The sequence below is a fragment of the Gorilla gorilla genome, chromosome 1 (genome assembly GCF_029281585.2).
Source record: "Gorilla gorilla gorilla isolate KB3781 chromosome 1, NHGRI_mGorGor1-v2.1_pri, whole genome shotgun sequence".
NCBI classification, from domain to species: domain Eukaryota; kingdom Metazoa; phylum Chordata; class Mammalia; order Primates; family Hominidae; genus Gorilla; species Gorilla gorilla.
The window spans coordinates 148,961,187-148,988,507 of record NC_073224.2 but is presented as its reverse complement, the minus strand read 5'-3'; the positions used below and the strand labels follow the sequence as shown (position 1 = coordinate 148,988,507).

The 27,321-nt window shown below is 38.0% G+C and overlaps 1 protein-coding gene across 12 annotated transcripts in view; it reads right to left on the bottom strand.

The window, feature by feature from the left end:
• Positions 1-27,321, bottom strand: part of ZNF644 (zinc finger protein 644) — a 106,683-nt gene that overhangs the window by 76,891 nt on the left and 2,471 nt on the right. The gene's annotated exons all lie outside the window — the stretch shown is intronic.

Sequence of the window (27,321 nt, the reverse complement as noted above, 5' to 3'; positions counted from 1 at the left end):
AATTCTGTTTCACCTCGTTATCCATGTATTTGGCAAGGAAATTTTGTAGTTTCTCTCATCAAGAGGTGGTCCACCAGGTGCAGTGGCTCATGCCTGTAATCCCAGCACTTTGGGAGGTCAAGGCAGGAGGATCACTTGAAGCCAGAAGTTCAAGCAGCCTGAGTAACACAAGGAGACTCTGCCTCTACAAAAAATACAAAAATTAGCCAGGTGTGGTGGTGCATGTCTGTGGTCCTAGCTACTCAAGAGGCCAAGGCAGGAGGATTGCATGAGCACAGGAGTTCAAGGTTACAGTGAGCTCTGACTGTGCCACTGCATTCCAGTCTGGTCAACAGAGCAAGACCCTGTCTCTTAAAAAATAAAAAGAAAAAAGAAGTAGCATCCTCTCCCTGATCTCTTAAATCTGGGATTGACCTTATAAGAAACACCAGTGGAATCCAGCAGATTTCAGTTTGCCAGTTTTGAGCTTAGGCTTCAAGAGACATTGTATACTTCTGCTCTCTTTCAAAACCTTGCCACCACCATGATAACAAGCCAACTCTCATCTGCTTCAGAATGGGAGGGTATCCCAGATGTCACAGCACATCCTAGACCAAACTATAGCCAGCTCAATATAGGCCATCCTAGATCAACCTTATGGCCAGTCAATGCCCAAATATATCAGAGAACCCAGCCAAGAGATGCAGAGCCACCTTCCTGACCTGCTGCTAAATGCAGATTCATAAATGAGCCCAGTCAAGACCAGAAACGCCACCTGGCTGACTCACAGACTTGTTCTAATCAAAATGTTTATTGATTTAAACCACCAAGTTTCAAAGTAATTTGTTACACAATAATTAGCTAACTGACAGAGCAACTCTATCTTAACAATACCATAATAAATTTTTCTTAGCCCTAGGAGTTATTTTATATTGACATTTGATTTAGGTCTCTTAACTTTTGAAGACAAGGTGGGGAAAAAAGGAACAAATCTATTTCATTCTTTTATTAGCAGTAACTCTACAAGACATTCTGTCACAAAATTTTTCAAACTCAGAGACATATAAACTGACCAAAATCATTTTGTAAGTAATGTCACCATTCAATTATAATTTTTTTGTGAAATATTGTTCCTAGACAACTTTACTGGATCCAGCAATACAATGAAATTTTTCAGGACACTCCAAAATCTATAAAAACTGTTATAGAGCAATCTTCTATTTCTAATATTGCCTCTATTTTTACTAATAGTAACCTTAATTTCCAGATAGGGACACATTCTTACTCAACTATTACAGTGGCCCAAATCCTAGGCACCTGAATGGAAGGATAAACAAGTGACTCTCAGGCTGATCAGATTACCCTGTTCTCCTAGCACAGTAATTTGTTCACGGATGGGACTAAATGGGAGATGTAGAATGCTTCTTAGTACGTTTGCAAAAACTATTGGGAAAGTGTCACTTGAATCCTCAGCGGAAACAGCTATGCGAACGATGTAGGTTAGAGCAGCCAGTGGCTATCTTTGCCACACTTCATGGAGAGAACATGTTCAGGAATGAAATTACTATGGAAGAAATCCAAGCCAAAAATAAAGACATCATCCTACAGATACCATATGCACTCATCGATCCTTCAATCCCTAAAATTTAATTAAAGTAATCACAGAATGCTAGAGACCCCACAAGCACACAAAAATTATCTCTGGATAAAGACAGTATCACCGTAGGGCTCTGTATTCAGGCCTGAGAAAACAGCTAGAAATTTAAATGGGAAAAACATGGCAGTCAGAGAACCAGAGGGGTGAAACAAAAATTCTAGGTATAAACTTTGCCCAAATCATTGGATGACTGATAAACCAGTAGGCACACAGAAGACCTGAAGGGATTGAGGAAAAAGTAGGCAGAAACTAGAAAGAATGATGCTACAGTTGAAAATAGCACTGTATTACTGAATTTGTTGCCTTTCAACAGAGTGCATTCCCCAACTATGCAGTGTAGGCAGCAGGAAGCTGCAGCTCTACAAGATTGAAGTACTAGTGAAGGTTAGAAGCTCTGCAGAACAGCTGGAAATTAGTAAAATTCCGAGAAGCAAGAAAACCACAGGGCAAAATTGGACTACAATCTCCACAAATCTCTGGGTAACAACCAACTTACTCAGACACTGGGAGACCCCCAACAAGCCAGGCCAAAAAAGCAGCAATGGAAAGCTAGAAGAAAACAGAGATGGCCGCGGCTACATACATCAGGGGAGACCAAGTTTGCAGTCTGGGCCCAGGTAAGTTAACTATCTACCTTCAAAAAAAGACCTGCAACTCTAAGAACATTAACTGAATCATTTATTAAAACATACCATAATGTGCAGTTTCAGGCAAAAAATACATGATATGCAAAGAAAGAGGAAAATGTGACCCAGACTCAGGAAAAAAGAAAGTAAATCAACAGATACTGATTCTGAGTCTACCTGAATTAATTCAAAGCAGTTATTCTAAGTATGTTATGAAAATTAAAAGAAATTATGTTCAAACAATTGACAGAAACAAAAAAAAGAAAAAGCTGAAAAATACAATAACTACAATAAAAAATTCCTCAGATGAGTCAACAGAAGATTAGAGACAGCAGAAGAAAGAATTGGTGAGTTTGAAGACAGGGAAATAAAACTGTCTAATCCAAAGAACAGAAAGTAAAATAACTAAAGAAAAATAAACAGATCCTAAGAGACCAGAAGGACACTATTAGGCAGTCCAACATATATGTAAGTCCCAAAAAGAAAGGAATGAAATGAGCATAAAAAATTTTTTGTTGAAGAAATAATGGCCAAAACATTTCAAATTCAGTAGAAAATGTTGACTTAACAAATCCAAGAATCTCAACAAACCCAAGCGGAATATACACAAAGAGCCACATATGCATATACATCATAGTCAAGCTGGTGAATGCCAAACAGAAACCTTGACAGCAGCCAAAGAAAAATGACTGGTTACATATCAAAAACAACAATACTGTTAATGGTTGACCTATCAGAAAAAATGGAGATAACTGAAACAACATCTTCTATATCCAATGATATTATCCTTCAAAAATGAAGTGGAAAAAAGGTATTTTCAGAAAACAAAAATTGGGTTTGTGGCCGCAGATAAAACAAACAACAAGAGTTTTAAAAGGGGAAGGGGAAGGAAAGTAGTAACAACACTAAATCAAAAACATGACATCAGAGGCTCAGAGCCCTCATCAGAACCTGACCATGTTGGCAATCTGATCTCAGACTTCCAATCTCCAGAACTGTGAGAAATAAATTTCTGTTGTTTGTAAGCCACCCAGTCTATAGTACTTGTTACAGTAGCCCAAACTAAGACACAGACACATAAATACTGCACACATTCTTTCCAAAGACACACAAAACATTTATAAAACTTGGCAATACATATATTAAAAGGTACTCAGTCACATTTGGAATCAGGGAAATGCAAAATAAAAATCACTACAAGATAACTCTACATACCCTCTAGAATAACAGAAAATATTTGCCAACTATATACTTAACAAAAGACTCATATCTAAAATATTTTAAAACTCCCAAAACTCAACAGTAGGATACAAGCAAAAAATTCAGAATAAGAACCTTCGAAAATCATCTCCTCCATAAACCCAGCAAGATCACTGGCAAAAACTGTGAAAATCAACATTCTGTGAACTCTGGAAATTAGCCAAAGGCTTGGAGCAATCTAGGAAGAGTGATAGATGGCTGAATCTTATTTGGGAAGACCAGCACACTTTAAGGCATCTTATCTTGCCCTATTCCCATTCTCCCCCATAGTAGCTTTGAAAATTAGCAGCCTGGGGGATCAGGCCCAGTGGCTTATGCCTATAATCCCAACTACTTGAGAGGCTGAGGTGGGAGAAATGCTTGAGCCCAAGTGCTTGGAACCAGTCTGGGCAACATGGTGGTACCCCGTCTCTAAATAATGTTTAAAAATTAGGCACGTTGGCATGCATCTGTAGTCCCAGCTACTCAGGAGGCTGAAGCCAAAGGATCAGTTGAGCCCAAGACTTTGAGGCTGCAGTGAGCTATGACCATGCCACTGCACTCCAGCCTGAGCACAGAGCCAGGCCCCACTGCTTTATAACTGAAAACAAAAACCCAACAGCCTGGCAGGCACTAGGAAAGACAGAAGAGGTTTGGAGCTCTTTTAGTACCTCATTCCCAGAGAACTGTCATTATTTAACATATCTGGTGGTCTCCTGGAAGGCTCTACTGCAAAGCTATCTTAATTTGACCTGACTCAGCACTTATCTAGTACAAAAAGCTTCCCCCAATACCCTAGGACAACCAAAGGACATTTGTCAAAAACAATCAGAGGTAATTGTTTCATATTGCAGCTGGCTGACGGAGAGAAGAACAGCTGAGGCAAACAATAGACTAAAAGCTTTAAAAAGAAAAGCTGGGGGCTTTGTAAAGCTCCAACATATTCCTGAGACTCTAGAGAGCCACATGTACAGAAAGGGCTGTATACACGCCCAGGAAAGACCTAAGTGCTCACCTCTGGCTAAACCTGAGGCTCTGCACAAGCAGGAAGTAAAAAGTAAGGCAGAGTTGTAAACTGCCTGGTTAAGTGTTGAAGGAGCGTCCCAACACACACATAACTTCAACAAAAAGATTTATTGCTCCCAGGCATTTAACGAAATCTCTGTCCAATCATTAGCTGACCACTAAGCCAATTGAGCAGAGATTTCAGTGCCCATATGTGACAAAGAATATAGATTTTATAGAATTAGTTTCAAAAAGAAAATCACTAAAATAACAAACAACACTGGGGCAGGGAGGAGAGGAGAATCTGATTATCAGAGTTGTGACATTATTTTAAATGTGCAGTATTCAACAAAAAATTACAAGATATTAAAAAAAAAAAAGGGGGGGGGGGCGGTTCCAAGATGGCCGAAAAGGAACAGCTCCAGTCTACAGCTCCCAGCGTGAGCGATGCAGAACACAGGTGATTTCTGCATTTCCAATTGAGGTACTGGGTTCATCTCACTGGGGAGTGGTGGACAGTGGGTGCAGCCCACCAAGCATGAGCCAAAGCAGGGCGAGGCATCGCCTCACCCGGGAAGTGCAAGGGGTCAGGGAATTAATTCCCTTTCCAAGCAAAGGGAAGCTGTGACAGACAGCATCTGGAAAATCGGGTCACTCCCACCCTAATACTGCACTTTTCCAATGGTCTTAGCAAACGGCACACCAGGAGATTATATCCCATGCGTGGCTTGGAGGGTCCCACGCCCGGCTTGGAGGGTCCCACGCCCATGGAGCCTCGCTCATTGCTAGCACAGCAGTCTGAGATCGAACTGCAAGGCAGCAGCGAGGCTTGGGGAGGGGTGCCCACCATTGCTGAGGCTTGAGTAGGTAAACAAAGCGGCCAGGAACCTCGAACTTGGGGGAGCCCACCACAGCTCAAGGAGGCCTGCCTGCCTCTGTAGACTCCACCTCTTGGGGCAGGGCATAGCCGAACAAAAGGCAGCAGAAACCTCCACAGACTTAAATGTCCCTGTCTGACAGCTTTGAAGAGAGTAGTGGTTCTCCCAGGACGGAGTTTGAGATCTGAGAACGGAGAGACTGCCTCCTCAAGTGGGTCCCTGATCCCTGAGTAGCCTAATTGGGAGGCACCCACCACTAGGGGCAGACTGACACCTCACACAGCCAGGTACCCCTCTGAGACGAAGCTTCCAGAGAATGATCAGGCAGCAACATTTGCTGTTCAGCAATATTTGCTGCTCTGCAGCCTCCGCTGCTGATACCCAGGCAAACAGGGTCTGGAGTGGACCTCCAGCAAACTCCCAACAGATCTGCAGCTGAGGGTCCTGACTGTTAGAAGGAAAACTAACAAACAGAAAGGACATCCACACCAAAACCCCATCTCTATGTCACCATCATCAAGGACCAAAGGTAGATAAAACCACAAAGATGGGGAAAGAACAGAGCAGAAAAGCTGAAAATTCTAAAAATCAGAGTGCCTCTCCCCCTCCAAAGGAACGCAGCTCCTCACCAGCAACGGAACAAAGCTGGACGGAGAATGACTTTGATGAGTTGAGAGAAGAAGGCTTCAGACAATCAAACTTCTCCGAGCTAAAGGAGGAAGTTCGAACCCATTGCAAAGAAGCTAAAAACCTTGAAAAAAGATTAGACAAATGGCTAACAGAATAACCAGTGTAGAGAAGTCCTTACATGACCTGATGGAGCTGAAAACCATGGCACGAGAACTACGTGATGAATGCGCAAGCTTCAGTAGCCGATTTGATCAACTGGAAGAAAGAGTATCAGTGACTGAAGATCAAATGAACGAAATGAAATGAGAAGTTTAGAGAAAAAAGAGTAAAAAGAAGCGAATAAAGCCTTCAAGAAATATGGGACTATGTGAAAAGACCAAATGCACGCCTGATTGGTGTACCTGAAAGTGACGGGGAGAATGAAACCAAGTAGGAAAACACTCTGCAGGATATTATCCAGGAGAACTTCCCCAACCTAGCAAGGCAGGCCAACATTCAAATTCAGGAAATACAGAGAACGCCACAAAGATACTCCTCAAGAAGAGCAACTCCAAGACACATAATTGTCAGATTCACCAAAGTTGAAATGAAGGAAAAATGTTAAGGGTAGCCAGACAGAAAGGTCAGGTTACCCACAAAGGAAAGCCCAACAGACTAACAGTGGATCTCTCGGCAGAAACTCTACAAGCCAGAAGAAAGTGGGGACAAATATTCAAAATTCTTCACAAAAAGAATTTTCAACCCAGAATTTCATAGCCAGCCAAACTAAGCTTCATAAGTGAAGGAGAAATAAAATCCTTTACAGACAAGCAAATGCTGAGAGATTTGTCACCACCAGGCCTGTCAACAGCTCCTGAAGGAAGCACTAAACATGGAAAGGAACAACCGGTACCAGCCACTGCAAAAACATGCCCAATTGTAAAGACCATCGATGCAAGGAAGAAACTGCATCAACTAATGAGCAAAATAACCAGCTAACATCATAATGACAGGATCAAACTCGCACATAACAATATTAACCTTAAATGTAAATGGGCTAAATGCTCCAATTAAAAGACACAGACTGGCAAATTGGATAAAGAGTCAAGACCGATCAGTATGCTGTATTCAGAAGACCCATCTCACATGCACAGACACAAATAGGCTCAAAATAAAGGGATGGAGGAAGATCTACCAAGCAAATGGACAACAAAAAAAGGCAGGGGTTGCAATCCTAGTCTCCGATAAAACAGACTTTAAACCAACAAAGATCCAAAGAGACAAAGAAGGCCATTACATAATGGTAAAGGGATCAATTTAACAAGAAGAGCTAACTATCCTAAATATATATGCACCCAATACAGGAGCACCCAGATTCATAAAGCAAGTCCTTAGAGACCTACAAAGAGACTTAGACTCCCACACAATAATAATGGGAGACTTTAGCACCCCACTGTCAACATTAGACAGACCAAGACAGAAAGTTAACAAGGATATCCAGGAATTGAACTCAGCTCTGCATCAAGCAGATCTAATAGGCATCTACAGAACTCTCCACCCCAAATCAACAGAATATACATTCTTTTCACCACCACATCGCACTTATTCCAACACTGACCACATACTTGGAAGTTAAGGACTCCTCAACAAATGTAAAAGAACAGAAATTATAACAAACTGTCTCTCAGACCACAGTGCAATCAAACTAGAACTCAGGATTAAGAAACTCACTCAAAACCGCTCAACTACATGGAAACTGAACAACCTGCTCCTGAGTAACTATTGGGTACATAACGAAATGATGGCAGAAATAAAGATGTTCTTTGAAACCAACGAGAATAAAGACACAACACACCAGAATCTCTGCGACACATTTAAAGCAGTGTGTAGAGGGAAATTTATAGCACTAAATGCCCACAAGAGAAAGCAGGAAAGATCTAAAATTGACACCCTAACATCACAATTAACTAGAAAAGCAAGAGCAAACACATTCAAAAGCTAGCAGAAAGCAAGAAATAACTAAGATCAGAGCAGAACTGAAGGAGATAGAGACAAAAAACATCCTTCAAAAAAATCAATGAATCCAGGAGCTGGTTTTTTGAAAAGATCAACACAATAGATAGACCACTAGCAACACTAATAAAGAAGAAAAGAGAGAAGAATCAAATAGACGCAATAAAAAATGATAAAGGGGATATCACCACTGATCCCACACAAATACAAACTACCACCAGAGAATACTATAAACACCTCTATGCAAACAAACTAGAAAATCTAGAAGAAATGGATAAATACCTGGACACATACACCTTCCCAAGACTAAACCAGGAAACCAGGAAGAAGTTGAATCCCTGAATAGACCAATAACAGACTCTGAAATTGAGGCAATAAGTAATAGCCTACCAACCAAAGAAAGTCCAGGACCAGACGGGTTCACAGCCGAATTCTACCAGAGGTACAAGGAGGAGCTGGTACCATTCCTTCTGAAACTATTCCAATCAATAGGAAAAGAGGGAATCCTCCCTAACTCATTTTATGAGGCCAGCATCATCCTGATACCAAAGCCTGGCAGAGACAAAACAAAAAAAGACAATTTTAGACCAATATCCCTGAGGAACATCGATGCAAAAATCCTCAATAAAATACTGGCAAACCAAATCCAGCAGCACATCAAAAAGCTTACCCACCATGATCAAGTGGGCTTCATCTCTGGGATGCAAGGCTGGTTCAACATACACAAATCAATAAACGTAATCCAGCATATAAACAGAACCAAAGACAAAAACCACATGATTATCTCAATAGATGCAGAAAAGGCCTTCAACAAATTCAACAGACCTTCATGCTAAAAACTCTCAATAAATTAGGTATTGATGGGACGTATCTCAAAATAATAAGAGCTATTTATGACAAACCCACAGCCAATATCATACTGAATGGGCAAAAACTGGAAGCATTCCCTTTGAAAACTGGCACAAGACAGGGATGCCTTCTCTCACCACTCATATTCAACATAGTGTTGGAAATTCTGGCCAGGACAATCAGGCAGGAGAAAGAAATAAGGGGTATTCAGTTAGGAAAAGAAGAAGTCAAATTGTCCCTGTTTGCAGATGACATGATTGTATATTTAGAAAACCTCATCGTCTCTGCCCAAAATCTCCTTAAGCTGATAAGCAACTTCCGCAAAGTCTCAGGATACAAAATCAACGTGCAAAAATCACAAGCATTCTTATACACCAATAACAGACAGAGAGCCAAATCATGAGTGAACTCCCATTCACAGTTGCTTCAAAGAGAATAAAATACCTAGGAATTCAACTTACAAGGGATCTGAAGGACCTCCTCAAGGAGAACTACAAACCATTGCTCAATGAAATAAAAGAGGACACAAACAAATGGAAGAACATTCCATGCTCATGGATAGGAAGAATCAGTATCGGGAAAATGGCCATACTGCCCAAGGTAATTGATAGATTCAATGCCATCCCCAACAAGCTACCAATGAATTTCTTCACAGAACTGGAAAAAACTACTTTAAAGTTCATATGGAACCAAAAAAAGAGCCCGCATCGCCAAGTCAATCCTAAGCCAAAAGAACAAAGCTGGAGGCATCATGCTACTTGACTTCAAACTATACTACAAGGCCACAGTAATCAAAACAGCATGGTACTGGTACCAAAAGAGAGATATAGACCAATGGAGCAGAACAGAGCCCTCAGAAATAATACCACACAGCTACAACCATCTGATCTTTGACAAACCTGACAAAAACAAGAAATGGGGAAAGGATTCCCTATTTAATAAATGGTGCTGGGAAAACTGGCTAGCCATATGTAGAAAGCTCATACTGGATCCCTTCCTTACACCTTATACAAAAATTAATTCAAGATGGATTAAAGACTTACATGTTAGACCTAAAACCATAAAAACCCTAGAAGAAAACCTAGGCAATACCATTCAGGACATAGGCATGGGCAAGGACTTCATGTCTAAAACACCAAAAGCAATGGCAACAAAAGCCAAAATTGACAAATGGGATCTAATTAAACTAAAGAGCTTCTGCACAGCAAAAGAAACTACCATCAGAGTGAACAGGCAACCTACAGAATGGGAGAAAATTTTTGCAATCTACTCATCTGACAAAGGGCTAATATCCAGAATCTATAATGAACTCAAACAAAGTTACCAGAAAAAAAACAAACAACCCCATCAACAAGTGGGCAAAGGATATGAACAGACACTTCTCAAAAGAAGACATTTATGCAGCCAAAAGACACATGAAAAAATGCTCATCATCACTGGCCATCAGAGAAATGCAAATCAAAACCACAATGAGATACCATCTCACACCAGTTAGAATGGCGATCATTAAAAAGTCAGGAAACAACAGGTGCTGGAGAGGATGTGGAGAAATAGGAATGCTTTTACACTGTTGGTGGGACTGTAAACTACTTCAACCATTGTGGAAGACAGCGTGGTGATTCCTCAAGGATCTAGAACTAGAAATACCATTTGACCCAGCCATCCCATTACTGGGTATATACCCAAAGGATTATAAATCATGCTGCTATAAAGACACATGCACACATATGTTTATTGCTGCACTATTCACAATAGCAAAGACTTGGAACCAACCCAAATGTCCATCGATGATAGACTGGATTAAGAAAATGTGGCACATATATACCATGGAATACTATGCAGCCATAAAAAAGGATGAGTTCATGTCCTTTGTAGGGACATGGATGAAGCTGGAAACCATCATTCTCAGCAAACTATTGCAAGGACAAAAAACCAAACACCACCTGTTCTCACTCATAGGTGGGAATTGAGCAATGAGAACACTTGGACACAGGAAGGGGAATATCACACACTGGGGCCTGTCGTGGGATGGGGGCCTGGGGGAGGGATAGCATTAGGAGATATACCTAATGCTAAATGACGAGTTAATAGGTGCAGCACACCATCATGGCACATGTATACATACGTAACAAACCTGCACATTGTGCACATGTACCCTAGAACTTAAAGTATAATAATATTAAAAAAAAAATACAAAGAAAAAAAGAAGGAAGTATGCTTCCTACACATGGAGAGACAAGCAGTTCACAAAACTGTCCCTGAGGAAACCCAGACATAGGACTGACTAAACAAGACAATGTTTTAAAATCAGCTACTTTAAGCATATTCAAATAACTAAAAGAAACCCATGTCTAAAGAACTAAAAGAAAGTATGAGAATATCAATAAAAGATAAAAAATTATGAGAAAAAAACAAATTGTAGAATTGAAAAGCACAATAACTAAAATGAACAATTTACTAGAAAAGTCAGCAAACCTGAAAATAGATCAACTGAGATTATCCAGTCTGAGGAACAGAAAGAAAAACCAATTTTAAAAATCCACAGGGCCTAAGAAACCTGTGAGACAACATTAAACATCCCATTGTATATATAATAGGAGTTCTAGAAAAGAGGGGAGAAAAGAATGAGGCAGAAAGAGCATTTGAAGAAACGTGACTAAAAATTCCCCCCGTTTGATGAAAAACATTAACCTAAACATCCAAAAAAGCTCAAGGAACTACACAGAGGATAAACCCAGAGAGGTCTACACCTTAGACACATCATCATAAAACTGCTGAAAAAGGAAGAGAGAATCCTAAAAGAAGCAAGAAAGAAGCAACTTGTCACAGACAAACAACTTTAGTAACATTAACAACTAATTTTTCATGAGAAACCACGGAGGCCGGATGGCAATGGTGTCAAAGTACTGAAAGAAAAAGACTCTCGACCATGAATTCTACAACTATTTTTCATAACAGAAGGAGAAATTAAGACATTTACAGATTTAAACAAATACTAAAGAGTGTCCCTCAGGCTGAAATGAAAGAACACTAGATAGCAATCTGAATCCATCTGAAGAAATAAGGAGCATGGTGAAGGTAACCACATAGGTAAATATAAAAGACAGTATAACTGTTTTCTCTTTGTAACTTTTTCTTCTCCTGTCTGATTTAAAAGGTATAAAAGGATGTATGTATGGCAATAACAGCACGAAGGAAGGAGAGGGAACAGAGCTATATAGGAGCAAAATGTTTGTATATTATTAAAATTTACAGTATTAATTTCAACTAGACTAAAATTAAGTTGTTAATTATAATTCCCACGGCAACCACTACAAAAATGAACTAAAAGTATACAGTACAAAACAAGTGATTTAAGTGATACACTTGAAAATATCTATTTAACACAAAAGGCAGCACTACAGGACTAGAGGAATAACCACCCCAAAAAACAATGAGACACATAGAAAACAAAGAGCAAAATAGCAGATGTAAATTCCACTTTATTGGTAATTATATTAAATGGAAATTAATCAGGCACTCCAAACAAAAAGCACATATTGGCAGAACAGGTAAAAAACATAATCCAACTATATACTGGCTATAAGAGACACACTTGAGATTAAATTGATACAAATAAACTGAAAGTAAAAGATAAAAAAAGTTATACCATGCAGAAAGTAACCAAAAGAGAGTTGATGCAGCTATTCTCATAGCAGAAACAACAGACATTAAGACAAAAAATTGCTACTACAGAGAATGTTTTGTAATAATACAAAGGTCAATCCATCAAAATTACATGCCACTTATAAACATGTGTACACCTAATAAGAGAACCCCAAAATATATGAAGTAGAAACTGACAGAATTGAAAGGCAGAATATAATTCAAAAATAATAGTTAGAAACCTTAATACTTCACATTCAATAATGGATAGTATAGATAGAAGATCAAGGAAATAGAAGACTTGAACACTATAAACTCTACAGAACACTCCACCTAACGACAGCAGAATAAGGAATGTTCTTTAGTATGTACTAGGTGTTAGGCCATCAGACAAGCGTCAATAAATTTTAAAGGAATAAAAATCATAGAGAGTACGTTCTCTGACCACAATGGAATGAAACTAGAAATCAATACCAGAAGGAAATTGGTAAGTTAATATGTGGAAATTAAGCAACAAACATCTAAGTAACCAGTAAGCCAAAGAAATTGCATTGCAAATCAGAAAGTATATTGAGAAAAATGAAAACAAAAACACAACATACTAAAACGTATAGGATGAAGTAAACGCAATGCTTACAGGGAAATTTATAGCTATATATGACTACATTAAAAAAAATCTTAAATCCATAACCTAATTTTCTAATTAGAAAAAGACAAACTAAACTCAAAGCAGACAAAAGAAAAAAAAATAAAGAACACAGCAGAAATAGAGAACAGAAAAATAGTAGAAAAAAAAAAAAATCAATCAACCCAAAAGTTGGTTCTTTGAAAAGAACAAAATTGACAAACCTTTAGCTCAACTAAGAAAAGATTTAGATCACTACAGTGAGGAATGGAAAAGGAGTCATTACTACCAACCTTATATTAATAAAAAGGATTATAAAAGAACACTATGCAACTGTATGCCAACAAATTACATAGTGTAGATGAAATGGACAAATTCCTAGAAAAACCCAAACTGTTGAAACTGACTAACGATGACATAGGAAATCTGAATAGACCTAAAACAAGTAGAGAGAACTTCCCACAAAGAAAAGCCCAGGACCTAGCCAACCACGGCGGACAGTACCTGTAGTCCTAGCTACTTCAGAGGCTGAGGCAGGAGGATAGATCATTTGAGCCCAGGAGTTCGAGGCTGCAGTGAGCCAAGATTGTGCCATTGCACTCCAGCCTGGGCAACAGAGCAAGACTCTGTCTCATAAAAACAAACAAACAATCCATGACCACACTGCTTCCCTGGAATCTGGGGAACATTTCAATAATTAACACTATTCCTTCTCAAACTCTTCCAAAAAATAGGAGGGAACATTTCCTAACTCACTCCTATAAGGCCAATATTGCCCTCATACCAAAATCTGACAAAGTTATCACAAGAAAACTACCAACAAATATCCCTTATGAATTAAACCAAAAAAGTCCTTTTTTTTTCTCTAAAGACATGCCATCCAGATCCCTTCATCCTCCTGTCCCAAGCTGAACTGATTACTCTTCAGACCTCCTGTACAGCCCTATCCTTGAATCTCCCTTCATAATCATCCTAGAAATTCTCTTCACTCTTCTCCTGTAATGCATCCTACTTCCTGGATCCCTCCTTTTTAGTTAACCCATCACTTTGATGGAGCCTGTGTCTTCTAGTAAGTTCCTGATATAGTACTTTTGAAGTAAATATTCTAACAACCTCATGTTTCATATTTTTAGCCTCCTCCCACACTTGATAGCTTGGTAGGGTATAGAATGAATAGTTTGGAAATAACTTTCCTTCAGGATTTTGAACGTATTATTCCATTACTGATTACTTTCCAATGCTACCTATTTCTAATCCCTTCTTTGTGCTCCATTCCTGAAAGCTTTCTTGATCTTCCCTTTATTTCTGGTGTCTGAAATTTCACCATGATGTATCTTGATGTGGTTCTTTTTTTCAGTCACCATGTTGAGCATTCATGAGCCCTTTCACTGTGGAAATTCACATTTCTTGTTCAATTATTCTTAATTTCTTCCATTTTCTCCCATTTTGTAATTTTTTTTTTTTTGAGACAGTGTCTCGCTCTGTTGCACAGGCTGGAGCACAGTAGCGCCACCTCGGCTCACTGCAACCTCCACCTCCCAGGTTCAAGCGATTTGCTGGGATTACGGGTGCATACCAACATGCCCTGCTAATTTTTGTATTTTTAGCAGAGACAGGGTTTTACCATGTTGGCCAGGCTGTTCTTGAATTCCTGACCTCAGGTGATCCACCCACCTCGACCACCCAAAGTGCTGGGATTACAGGCGTGAGCCACCGCGCCCAGCAAATCCTTACTTTTCATATGTTGAACGTGCATGCAAGTGTGATCCTCTAGTTTTCTTATTTTCTCCCACTTTACAACTCTTTTTGTCCTCCTCCGTGGGAGTTTTCTCAACTTTATCTTCCAACCCTCTAATAAGAATTTAATATTCTGAATTTCCAACTCTTCTATGAAGTGTTTCATATTCTAAATTTCTAGAAGCTCTTGTTTTCTGGGCACTGCTTTTTCATAGCATCCTTTCTTGTTTCAAAGATGCAATACCTTTACTTCTGAAGAAATCAGTTAACTTTTTATAAAAACTTGTCTTCTTGAAGTATTTCCATTTCCCTCTTCTCTTTCATATTAAGGTTATCCTCAAATGTTTGGTGATCCTTAATCTCATATTTAAGATTGAGGCACTTAAAAGTTGCCTATGGATTCTGTCTTAATGAGTAGACATACTGTAGGATTATCAATCTGGGCCACATCTGTTATCAGTTAGATATTTTTCCTGATCTCAGCAGTTTGCTGTCACAGGATGAATCTTTTAATCTCACAGCTAGATGGGACAAGAACTTGTCAGCCAGTATTCTCAGAACTGGGAGGGAAAAAGACACTGGGAATAACTCTCAGATCAACATGCAGATTTTTATTTAATTCTCCCTGTTTTCCAGTATGATGCCCTTAACCTGAACTATGCCTACTGTTCTCAAGTACAGAGATCCTCAGGTTGAATGTCAAAGAAGAAAACTTGGATGAGGCAAGAGATCCTTTCCTGAAACCATGAGTGTTGCTTACTTGTTATACAGACTTTTAGACAATTCCTTCAGAGGTCCCTGCAAGCCACCAATTCCTGAAGCATTCCAGGGCCCTATAACACCAGTTCTAGACTAATTCTAGGCCTTCTCCACTGACAGCAGGTTCAGCTTTCTCTCATCTACAAACAAATGGAGGTAGGGCTATTCCCAAGAACTCTGGAGCCATACAAAGGAATAAAAAAGCAACTACTTAAGCAAGCAATTCAGAGCAGAGTTTTCAGAAAAGCTTCCTATACCACTAGTTCATCAGGATAATCAGAAAACAGTTGATAGTTCTGCTGTCATTCCTTCTGACCCATACTATCATACAGAAGCCCCATTTTTCAGAGATGTAGATGAAATCTCTAGGTCCCAGTGATAGTAGGGAGCAACCCACTGTATTTTGCTTTAGCTGATCTGCCTCATCAGATAACTTGGACAAAGTCAAATATACCTCCCGATTTTACCACATTCCCAAAAACCTCACTATTAACGTCTTTACTTGCTGCAGTTAAATGGTAATAATTGCACAGATGAAGGTGATACATGAATAACCAAGGTTGAAAAGCACAGTAGAAAGACAAAAAATTGACAGCAGGAATAACGGAAGGCTGTGTACCCAAAGCTGGAAAGGACTTCATCAGTACTGACCATCAGAGTTAAAAGAAAAGGCTGGTCTCAGCAGCTCACACCTGTAATCACAGCACTTTGGGAGGCCAAAAGGACTGCTTGAGCCCAAGAGTTCAAGACCAGCCTGGGCAACAAAGTGCGACCCCATCTCTACAAAATAATAATCATAATAGAAAGAAAAGAACGGCTTATGAGAGCTTGGGCAATACCTGTTGGAAAGGAGCGAAGGGGAAAGACTTAGTGCCAGCAGAGAACTAGTACATACTAAATCCTAAAAGCTTAATATTTCCAAGTTAAGCCTATATTAACTGTGAGAATGTTTAAAATGTAAATGTTATACTGAAACATGGTATCTTAAAACTCTAAAACTATTAGTTCCCAAGCTCTGTTCTATTTCCTAACTCTTAAAAAAAAAAAGAGGATTTAAAAAACTGTATTACTTCTATTTTTCCTGTTTTTCTAATTCTTCTATTTTAAAAATGACCTTTACCCATAATAAAACATAATGTACACTCAATTTAGGAATTATTAAAAACTCTACATTTTAAGAACATTATTTTCCTATAAAAGCAGAGTATTCCCAAAAGTTCCTAAATTTTAAAACAAGTATCTATTTAAAAACAAATATAAATATGTAGTCCACACTGTTAATTTTTATTATTTCCTGTTTTCCTGCCAGCTCCAATACAAATTATAATGTCCCTTAAGCCATGGCTAAAATACAGAATTTTAACTCAAAATTCAGCATACAAGTACAAGCTCTTCTTACCAGTTACCTTAAATATCTTTTACTTAGGAAAACACCATTATAGCATAACTTTATTGGTTTTCAAAGTAAACTTAACAGAAAAAAAAGGCCAAGCCAGTTTTTTTTTAGAAAAAGGCATACCTCAATTAGTGCTAGTAAGTCATATGCAAACTCTATCTCCATTTATTTTGAATACCAGAAGATAATAAAACTCTTTCATTCTTATCTTAGCTCTGCACTACAAACTGAGGAGCCACAATATTTGATTTGACTTATTTAAAACTACGCATCCTTACTCTTAATATACCCTTCCCACTCACCAAGATAATAATCACCAACTGGCCTTCCTCACTTCAATCTCCCTCCAATCACGCTGTATCTGGCTGCTAATCATATTTCTTCATGTAATTCTATTCAATGATCTTCAGTAGAACTCCTTATTTCCAATTTCTAATCCAAACTTCTTTAGATCCCTCCAGCTCATGCCACAATCTTATTACTTTTTATTATATGCATTTAAAATAGACTCTAACCAAGGAAAACGCTTGCATTCCACAATTCTCATGTCTGTGCTTTTTTTTTTTTTTTTTTCTGAGACGCAGTCTCACTCTGTTGCCCAGGCTGAGTGCAGTGGCTCAATCTCAGCTCACCACAACTTCTACCTCCCAGGTTCAAGTGATTCTCCTGCCTCAGCTTCCTGAATAGCTGGGATTGCAAGCACCCACCATCACACTTGGCTCATTTTTTTTTTTTTTTTTTTTTTTTTTTTGTATTTTTAGTAAAGACTGGGTTTCACCATGTTGGCGAGGCTGGTCTCAAACTCCTGACCTCAGGTGCTCCACCTGCCTCAGCATCCCAAAATATCTGTGCTTTTTTAACATGCTCTTCCCCCTAGCTGTTATCTCCTTCCCTTTCCACCAACCTATACACACCACTTCTTCAAAATCTACGTAAAAAATTATTTTTGTCAAAAAGCTTTATTAATCTTATTACAGATCATTCATTTTATTTTGTCAGCTCAGTAATTTAAATGTTTCATAGTTAAGTACTCTTCAAGCTATATCTTAGATCATGAGCTCTTTGGAGTAGAAGCCATATCCTGTGCTCTATGTATATGCAACCCTACCCCTAGTGGAGCATTAGCTGAATTTTGTATGACAACTAACCCAGTTAAATAAAAGTTATGAAAATTGGGGGAAATACAACCAGACAAACAAGACTTTTCTGAATACAAAAAAAACTGAAATCTCCCAAAACTAAATTCAAATATAACATTCATTTTTGTCAAAACAACATGTAAACACAGAACACAAACTTGAGTGTATTTTTCTCTACATACATTAGTCAGTTCTGAAAACTATAATTAAGAACATTCTAATTGTTTTATGTTAGTGATTTTCTAAATCTAGCCCCCAAAAGCTGTTATGTGTAAAGTCTCAATATTTTGGAGATAATAATCATATACTTTTTTCAATGTCTAATTTAACCAATTTGCTTTAGCCTTCTATACTTCACAAAAGCTACAATAAGAAAAGTTGACAGGTGAGATTTTATTATTTCTTCAAGACAAATACTAAAATCCCTGGAGCAAGAGTATATTAAATGAACTTACTACAAATTCCAAAAGACAAAACTTCTTTGTATAGAGTAAATATTTTCATTTATAAACTCAAGAGCATTCACAATCCAAATGTTAATGAGAAAGTCTTTTCATACCCATTTCTGCGCAATTTACATATTCATTCTTCAAAACTAGATATACTAGAATGTGAAGATATATTTTTTATTATATACTTTTAACAACTTTATTATAATACCCATTTCAGAAAAAATTCTTTATCTGCAAAGCACCAATTTAATACTGCTATACTACAATAAGGTTTCTACTGCTCAGTATTTACGAAAAATAATGCTACAACTATTAATTCCATTTGGGGGAAAAAAACTGATTCAAGCACTAAAAGTAAAAATCATGATCAACAATTCTATTTCAGTTTTCCATTTATAAAGTCTCCTACATGGGCTTTAACCATTCACACTTGTAAGCAACTGTCCATAAGGTAACATTCTAGTTATATTCTACTTTTCTGTTGAACAGGTAGATGCCTACCTATAAAAAAAGTACACCTATTTATTCCTACCTCTAAAATTACAATCAGAAATACCCAAATACCTTAATAAGCAACCTAAAATGCCTAATAGCTAACTGACATAATGCCTGGAAGCTACCATCAAAGAGGCTCCAAAAACCATCTATATAAGGAGGCAATCCACAACTTCCTCCACCTACTTCCTGGCTATATGCCTAGAGAATACTGTAATGACAGCAAGCCAGGCAACTATGTTATCGGTGGAGGCAAATTCAAACCTCTGCATTCTAAACAAAATATCAAGTCATAAAACTAACCTCTAAAGGATTACTATTAATGAACACTAAGAAGCACCTCTCTGATTTTGTCACTGGGGGGGAAAAAAAGGGCCATAGTACCAAATATCACCTGATTTACCTCCCAATTCATAACAATGCCAAACAAGGACAGAAGAAAAGAGAGATGGATTCAAGCATCAATTCTCACTACCCTTGGGAGGGAGGACAAATATGCCATAAGAAGTTCAGAAACAAAAACTCCAGCCCGGGCAACATGGGAAAACCCTATCTCTACTACCAAAAGAAAAAAAAAAATCAGCCAGGCATGATGGCATGCACCTGTAGTTCCAGGTACTCAGGAAGCTGAAGTGGGAGGATCGTTTGAGCCTGGGAGGTGAAGGCCGCAGTGAGCTGAGATTGCGCCAATGTACTCCAGCTAGGATGACAGACTGAGACCCTGTCTCAAAAGAAAAAAAAAGAAAGGAAAAGAAAAAGAAACAAGCAAAAACTAATTTATGGTGATAGAGGTTAGAGGTTAAAATAGTGGTTACTTCTGAAGGGAGAAATTAATAGTAGGGAGCATAAGTCACCTTTAATCAGTGAAGAAAAATATTCTACATCTCTATCTGGGTATTTCATTTAAAATAGGCTCTAATCACGGAAAATGCTTGCATTCCACAATTCTCATGTCTGTGCTTTTTTTACATCCTCTTCTCCCCAGGTGTAACCCAGTACCTCCCACTACCTGGAAGTTACCTAGGTATACTTATATGTATAAATTCACTGAGTTGTACTTAAGATTTGTGCACTTCACTGTATGTTATACCTAAAAAAAAATACTTAAAAACAAGTAACCAATTAATAGCTAAATCTAAAAACCTTTTCTCAATTCTCATCTTTATCAATCTCCATCATATTGTTAATCATAGAACATCAATATTCCCTAAATGAAACACTTTCCCTTTTGAAGATCCACAAGGCTTTGTTAGGATGTTTTTTCCAGCATTTTCTGTAGTGTCATATTAATTCTCTCTAAATATTAATTCAATATTTATCTTTTTTCTTTTGTTTTTTGGAGACTGAGTCTCACTCTGTTGCCCAGGTGGGGATGCAGTGGCATGATCTTGGCTTACTGCAACCTCCGCCTCTCAAGTTTAAGCAATTCTCCTGCCTCAGCCTCCCAAGTAGGTGGCATTATAGGTGCACGCCACCATGCCCGGCTAATTTTTGTACTTTCAGTAGAGACGGGATATTTCATCATATTGGCCAAGCTGGTCTCAAATTCCTGACCTCAGGCGATCTGCCCACCTCAGCCTCCCATAGTGCTGGGATTACAGGCGTGAGCCAATGCACCCAGTTAATTCAGTATTTATCAAGTGCTCATGTATGAGACACGAATTAGGCACCCTCCAATATATATTCCCAATCTCTCTCTCTCTCTCTCTCTCTCTCACACACACACACACACCCCAAACCACATTCCCTAAACTGGATTCAAGCCACTCTATTACCTGGTATCAAACTGTATTTGCTGTTTTAATTCCTATCACTTCTTTATGGGAATATTCTTCTCAAGCATTTTCTGTTCTCAGCCATCCTTTACGGTTCAGTTCAATTTCTATGTTATTCTTTCCCTATACCCCATAGGACTTACTATCTGTAATTGCACTGTCCAATACAGTAACTTCATGTGGCTACTGAATACCTGAAGTCTGGCTAGTCTGAATTGAGACGTGCTTTAAGTATGTAATACTAACAGATTTTGAAGACTTAACATGGTTAAAAAAAGAAAAAATGTAAAATAGTTCAATCATGTTTATATGATGAAATAATAGTATTTAGATACTGGGTTAAATAAAAATCCATTAATAAAATTTCACCTATTTATTTTATTTTTTGATGTGGCTATAGAAAATCTAAAATTGCATTTGTGGCTCAACTTATATTTCTATTGAGCAGTGCTGACCTATACAATCTATTTATAAATGCCCACAAATTACCTTTTTCTTCTTCTTCTTCTTAAACTGATAAATACAAATTGTATATATTTATGGTGTACAACACATTTTGAAATACATATAAATTATGCAATGGTTAAATCTAGCTAATTAACACATGCATTACCTCACATAGTTATATTTTGTGGTGTGAACACTTAAAATGTACTCTCCTAGCAACTTTCAAGTATGCAATATTAACTATAGTTACTATGTCCCACAAATTATCTCTTAACATATAATGTCATCTTCCCGATGAGTGCCAGAATTCAACATTAAGCTTTTTTCTTTAATGAATTAAATATTATATTAGGAATTACTAATAGTAACCAGATAAGTTTTAAGTGCCCATTTAATTTTAATATCCCTTTAAGATTTTTAACAAGGAAGTGTGAGGCATTTCAAAGTGTTCAAATATTTAAAAAAAAGTTGTTTTCAGATAGCTATAAATTATACAATTTATTTGTCATCTATATTTTACCTAGATACAATTCTAAGTCAAATGTCCCACCAGCAAGGATAGATAGCATGATTAAACCTGTAGCAATCCAAAACCCATAAAGTATTAGTTCTGATTAAGCCTGATTTTTTTCATCTTAGTCACTCAGTAAAGGGCAGCATCCATTTTGGTCAACATCATTGTACCAATGTCCAGCAGCCAAGACAAAGAGCCTTTATATGGTGGTATGAATAGACAATGAGAGCAATACGACACCACTTGCAATAAGGGTAGGGAGAAAAATGTTTTTATAATGCTAAGTTTTAAAACTAGGAGATGAAACTTACAAATTGTGTAACAACTAGGTAAAAGGATATATATGTAAGAAGAACAGGAAGGTAGAACAGAAAGGTTTCCTCTCTAGACCTTCTCAAGATATACCTAGGTTCAAACTTGGCTACTCCATTATTAAGTGGATGTGTTTCCTCACATGTAAAGTGGGAATACATACATCACAGGATTATTAAAAGAATATAGTAGATGCTTAATTAACGTCATCTGTCTTTAATACTAATAATTATATAATGGTAATAAGATTATGGGTGACTTCCCCTCCCTCACTTTCAAAATTGCTGTATTTTTCAAGCATAAATGAAAAACTTACAATTTCATACCAGTACCCCTCCTCAAATGAACCTAAAATTATTTTTACTAGCTGTCTTTGACAAATTTGCTTATAAGCTTAAAATCCGTGTTTGTGCTAGGAGGAGGTTGGTGGTAGAAAGAAAATTAAAGAGGGGGAACTGATAACTTTAACACCATACCAGCACAGACTTACACAAAACAAAGTGTGGAGAGGAAAACAACAAAAGGAAATGCTGTTTGGGAAATTCCCAACTCAGACTATCCAATGAAAAGATTATATTCCACCCTCCTCAATCTAGCTACCTACCAGCCACTCCTCACTCTCATCTTGGGTTTATATGTACATTACAAATACGCATAGCCACTCACCTTCTTCTCTCTACTAATGGTCACCACATGGCCTCACAGTCAAAAATTGAAAGGAGAGTGAAGAAATTCAGGATGTTATAACAAAGACAAACCAATGCACTGGCTGGGAAATAACTTCATTAAAATGTACTCATTCCCAAGTGTATCTACTCATCTGCTGACAGTGCTGGGAATGCATTCCTGAAATATTTAACCTGGTTATAAGATTCTGCTGCTAGAATCAGAGAAGGCACACTTTGATGCCTACCTCTCACTTCCTCTATAACAACCTCGTCTTTATCGGCATGGCTTAAAATGGGACATTAGCAAAAGTATACAACTGCAAATCACTCACAGGTGAAAATCTCAAGTTAATGTAGAAAGAATAATTAAACAATGGTAATAATAACCATTATTACTCTAACAGGTAACACTTACTTTACTCAGCGTTGTATGCCAGAAAGCTAAGGACTTTACATGAATTATGTAATATCAACCCTAAACCTCTTTGAAGATGGTAATTACTAATTCCACTTGCCTAGTGCTCACACAGCTAAATCTGAACCCTGCCAATTTTACTTCAAGGCTTACACTTTTAAACTTTATCATATCCTGCCTCTTTATATATGCATAATTATAATTGCAATTGTGATTCTACGTGTGTGTGTGTCTGTGTGTAAAGTATTTAGTGAGTCAGCAGTAAACAAAAGGCAATTAATTCCAACTCTGTGAAGGCTTTTACCCACCTTCACAAACCAACAATAAATTGGGAATTACCCCTCTCCTCCCCAATAAACGGTGCTCTGAAAGTACTAGTTTTACAGTCATACATCACTTAAGCATGGATGTACATTCTAAGAGATGCATTCTTAGGTAATTTGGTCACTGTGCAAACATCACAAAGTGTACTCAAACAAACCTAGATGGTAAAGCCTACTTACACACCTAGGCTACTTGGTATAGCCTATTGTTCCTAGGCTACAACATGCTCCTGTAAAGCATGTTATTGTACTGAATACCACACACAACTGTAACATAACTGTTTAGTATTTGTGTATCTAAACATAGAACATAAAATACAGTAAAAATACAGTATTATAATCTTATGGGACCACCATCGTAAATGCAGTCCACTATTGACCAAAGAACATCATTATGCTGCACATGACTGTATTTAATATCTTCCTCAAGAAACTAATGAAAGAGATACTTTTAAGTAAAATATTAATCTTTTCAAAAAATTAGATAAAATAATTGATAGACTACAGGTAAACATGCTTTGTAAAGTGTAAAGAATTTTAATCAACACTTTATTAGGTGTTTTTAATTTTCAGTTGTCTATTTGGCTCAAAATATACTTACGTTTCTAGAGTTTGTACAAAGTCTTTTTTATTTGAGACAGGGTCTCACTCTGTCACCCAGGCTAGAGTGCAGTGGCACGGCATCTCTGCTCACTGAAGCCTCTGCCTCCTGGGATCAAGTGATTCTCCTGCGTCAGCCTCCCAAGTAGCTGGGACTACAGGCACGTGCCACCATGCCCAGCTAATTTTTGTATTTTTGGTAGAGACAGGGTTTCATCATGTTGACCAGGTTGGTCTCAAACTCCTGACCTCAAGTGATCCACCCACCTCGGCCTCCCAAAGTGCTGGGATTACAGGTGTGAGCCTCCACACCCGGCCTATATAAAGTCTTTTAAAAGCTGTATTTTCAACTTAAAAAAAAGATATACATACCAAAAGGCTTAACACATAAAATCTGCCTTCATCACTCTAACCCAACTTCAATTCGACCAAAATCTAGGCTAACAGAATTAAGTTTCAAGGAACGAATCACTTATCTTTATTTTTACTTACAAAATCTCAGTTCAAAGGATTCCAAATGAAATGGGAAGACCACAGCTAGCAGACAGAAGAGGTAGGGCCAAGATGAGTAGGAGAGGGGAAAGAAAATCTCTCAGAAACGCTAATCTTAATCCAGTCTCACTTTCTCCCAACCAAGAGAAGTGTGCACTGCTGCTGCTTCTGCCCTGGCAGGCTCCTCCTCCTCTTACTCTTGAAATCCTCTGCTTTTTTCCTCCTGGAAAGTTACTCTCACAGGGCTGTTTTTCTTCCTAACATCTCTCAATTGTCAAAGGATTTCTTATCTTGAAATTAAAAGAATAAAAATATACTAACTTTCCATAATCACATAAGAGTTCCCAGGAAGTTCAAAAAGGATAGTAACTCCTGCCAGGTGTGGTGGCTCACGCCCGTAATCCCAGCACTTTGGGAGGCCAAGGCGGGTGAATCACCTGAGGTCAGGAGTTCAAGACCAGCCTGGCCAACATGATGAAACCCCATCTCTACTAAAAATACAAACATTAGCCAGGTGTGGTGGCCGGCGCCCGTAATCCCAGCTACTTGAGAGGCTGAGACAGGAGAATCACTTGAACCTGAGAGGCGGAGGCTGCAGTGAGCCAAGATTGCACCACTGCACCCGCACCTGGGAAACAGACTGAGACTCCGTCCCCCAACCAAAAAGAAAGAAAAAGAAAGGATAGTAACTCCATGGTTCAACTTGGCAGATCTGCAAAAAAAATTATAATGCAGCAACTAAGGCCTTAGACACAAGAAAACACCTTTTTCACGGGAACTTCCTCTCCCTGAAGAAAGACAGAATTTAATTTAGAGTTTTACTACCCTCTGGGTCTCCTGTGATCTTCATGTTTGTTTCTTAAGGGGAAGAGGAGAAATCTTTTAGCCAACCAGCAGGGTGAGCTAGTGCTAGCATCAGTTCCACGACTCTCAAATCTCCCAAAACTCAATGGTGTAAACGGCTTGCACTATTAACAGCAGCTATTTATTTCCCTCTAATAAACCTGAATCAAAAACACCACTTCTAGAACTGCTTCAGTCAATGCTATACCTGACAACTTTACTCAATATTTACAGATTCTCCATATAAGAAATAGACATTCTACCAGAAAGATTAGTAATTGTAAATAAAAGCTCATTTGAATATGTACCCATAGTATTACAGTATCCACTCTTCATTCTCGTTTTATTTTACAAGGTTACTAATTTAAAACATTTAGAAAATAGTTTAAAAAATGGCTAAAACAAGTGCTCTATAAAATCAGGGTTAGAACTCAACATGCCAATTTCTCTATTTGCTGCAAGCTACAATCGTCTTAAGACCTGACTGAAAAGCCTTCCCAAGAATAAGATTCACTTTTCCTTCCAGAATCACATCCTGAGAAAATGGTTTAAATAAGTAACACTAAAAAACAGTATTTAGGATGACAGAAAAAAAATGGACCTGACCTTTCTCTAGATTGCAGATATCCACACCACTTCTATTCTCTTTGAAACTTTCTTTTCTCCTCCTGCTACCCATTAACAGTCTCAATTCAACCAAAACACTCTTATAACTTGAATGACAAACTAAAGCTGGAAAACGTTTAAGGTTGGCAGGTGACAGACCACTTTATAACTACAAATAACCTGAAAGTGACTCTAATTTTCACAAAATGAAAGTGTAAGTAAATCCACTCACATAATGTTGAAAATTATAAAACAGCTTATCAACTTACAAAAATCAGTAATTTAAAAGCACCTTATATGACCCATAAAAACTTTTAAAACCTTAAAACAATTTAACTTTTTGCTAAATCTGACATTCAAAGAAGTTAAAGATCACTATAGGGTCCCACCATAAACGACTGTCACTACTTGTTCAATTTCCTAACAGACCTTAGAGGTACCACTCAGTAGTAGTAATCTTAAAAAGTTGTTTTAAAGAAAAGGAACATTCTGAGTGGCACATTCGTTTATCCAACCAAAACACTATTACAAAATGAAAGACACCATTATTTTCAGCATTGATCTCATTTCTTTTCCTATGTAATAACTGGCAATAACAGCAGTTATTTCAAATTTTCAAAGAAATTTATCAAGTCCCTGGTTGTTGTTTTTTAATTTTTCAATTTCTGGGTCAAGACTGCATTTGGAAAACCTTAAAATTCAAAAGCGACATTGCTCTGAAACTATCTGATATTTCTGTATTTTGTACCTGATTTTGTTTCACTGAAAGTCACTTTAAAAACCAAGTTACCATAGAATATGAAAGTTTTTTTGTTTTGAGATGTAGTCTCGCTGTGTCACCAGACTGGAGTGCAGTGGCACGATCTCAGCTCACTGCAACCTCCGCCTTCCGGGTTCAAGTGATTCTCCTGCCTCAGCCTCCCGAGTAGCTGGGACTATAGGCACCACCACGCCCAGGAAATTTTTACATTTTTAGTAGAGACGGGGTTTCACCATGTTAGCCAGGATGGTCTCGATCTCTTGACCTCGTGATCTGCTCGCCTCAGCCTCCCAAAGTGCTGGGATTACAGGCGTGAGCCACCGTGCCAGGCCAATATGAAAGTTTTTAACTTATTGTCACAGAAGTTCTCATGAACCTAACAATATTTAATTAACAAGTATTCTCAATAACATTCCCTTGTTTTTTTAACCATTAGTTGTAGATATTCACCTTCTCATCCCAG